At 35.6% G+C, this 1,857-nt stretch overlaps 1 pseudogene; it reads left to right on the top strand.

Moving 5' to 3' along the window:
* The first annotated feature begins 460 nt into the window (after positions 1-460).
* Positions 461-1,554, top strand: LOC107014238 (annotated as a pseudogene).
* The last annotated feature ends 303 nt before the right edge of the window (positions 1,555-1,857 follow it).

The following is a 1,857-nucleotide window of genomic DNA, read 5'->3' as shown; positions in this document are numbered from 1 at the left end:
TAATAAAAAAAATAGACAGGATAGGAAAAAAGTAAAAAATGTTAAAGATTGTTGACCAGAGTCAATTTACAGGTGGATGACATTTTCATTTTCATTTGACCAAGATTTCGTATACAACTCTCACTTCCATCAGCTATGCCAGCAAGAACTTAGTTCTCTTGTCGTTATCTACAACCAACTGTTCAAGATTATATTTTCCTAGTTTTTTCACTTTTAGGCATCACAGTACCCCCCTCAAAAGTATTTGTACACTCTTCTATGTTTCTTCGTATTACAAGTCTTGACTTTTTATTCTTCATGGTCTGACACAAAAAGACAATCAGCATCATCAATTTGACATTATAAATTCAAAGTCTTCATGGATCTAGAGAAGTAATAACCTTTCTTCCATCTACATGAGTTCACACGATTGAAGCTTTATAGAGTTTCTAAAAAGAAAAGGAAGATTGAAGCTGTTGTTATGGGAAAAGGAGATTCTTCTGTAAGGAGATGGGAAGACCTTGATATTAATATCTTGGTGACGATACTCATGTACTTTGACCTTTTCCAGTTGATATATGCAATTCATCAACTTTGTCGTGCATGGCGATTGGCTTGTTGTGATCCACTTCTCTGGAAGACGCTGGACTTGTCCATTTTGCAATCGAATTTCATCAGAATTCAAGTGAAGCCATACATATACGTGGGCAGACCATCTGAAGAAAAATTAACCCGACTCCTAAATATTTGCTTGAACCTCAGTTGTGGAAACATACAAACATTGATCTTCCATCCCAATTTGTATGTTAACGACCATCAGTTGACTTTTGCTGCCGAGAGGTATTTCCCCAATAAACTTTCATCTTTCTTTTGTATTATAATTATAACTTAGATCTAGAAACCATACAACAAGAAACGTTTCTTAGATATCAGATGCCCTATAATTTTCAATTATTCTTAGAGAAGCAAAAATTACCGTGAAAATGAATAAGACAACTAATTACATCTCCTCTTTTCAGGTGTCTACGGCTTAAGCGCCTGGTTATGCCTTCTTAGAACAAAATTAAAGACGAACAATGTGCAGGGGTATTCATATATGGAAACATCTTGAGTCACTAACGATGCCAAGCATAAATAATCCTGCGCGTGTCATCAAGGAAATTGGTAGGAGTTGCAAAAAAAATTTCCGCACTCAAAATTATGGGGCCCTGTGATATGTTGATTGCATCTGCACTGGCTTCATTTCTTCCAAACTTAGAAATATTTAGTTTGAGGTGCACGGTGTTATATAAACCTGCTCTGGCTATTATCTTGGAGGAGTTGAAAAAGTTGAAAGTGGTCAACATATCTCATTGCATAATTACTGAAGACCATCCACTCGAACCGATTAGAATCCTGACTGAGCTGTATGAATCAATTCTTGAAAAGGCGTCTAGGTTAGACAAATTCCTAACATGTATGAGTGACTCATGCATTATGTGTCACCGCACTCTAAATGATCAGGGGTTTATGAGGTGGTATAAGTATGAAGAAGACCTCTAGAAAGTGGATGATGTGAAATCTCTTGCAATTTGACGACTTTAAGAAGATATTGCTTCATGAGCTAAGGGTCTGGAGTAAATGTGTAAACTTTTGTAGCTTTCATGTCTTTGTGTGTCGTAGTACACATCAGATTCTTTATCTAGTTTCATATGTATTGCCGAGCATAGTAAGATTATACTATGTTTTGCTTTGCTAAGCTTTTGGGAGACATGTTTATTTCTCATTGAAAAGGTGAGATATTTGGTTAAACTTTGGGAGAAATTAGTAGAAGTTGTTTTTTGAAACGGAAAAAAATAGTTTTTCCACCTAAGTACTTATTTGGAAATACCTTTGAAT

The sequence above is a fragment of the Solanum pennellii genome, chromosome 3, assembly GCF_001406875.1.
Source record: "Solanum pennellii chromosome 3, SPENNV200".
In the NCBI taxonomy this organism is placed as follows: Eukaryota; Viridiplantae; Streptophyta; class Magnoliopsida; order Solanales; family Solanaceae; genus Solanum; species Solanum pennellii.
The sequence above is the reverse complement of the archived record's forward strand: the minus strand, read 5'-3'. Positions and strand labels throughout refer to the sequence as shown.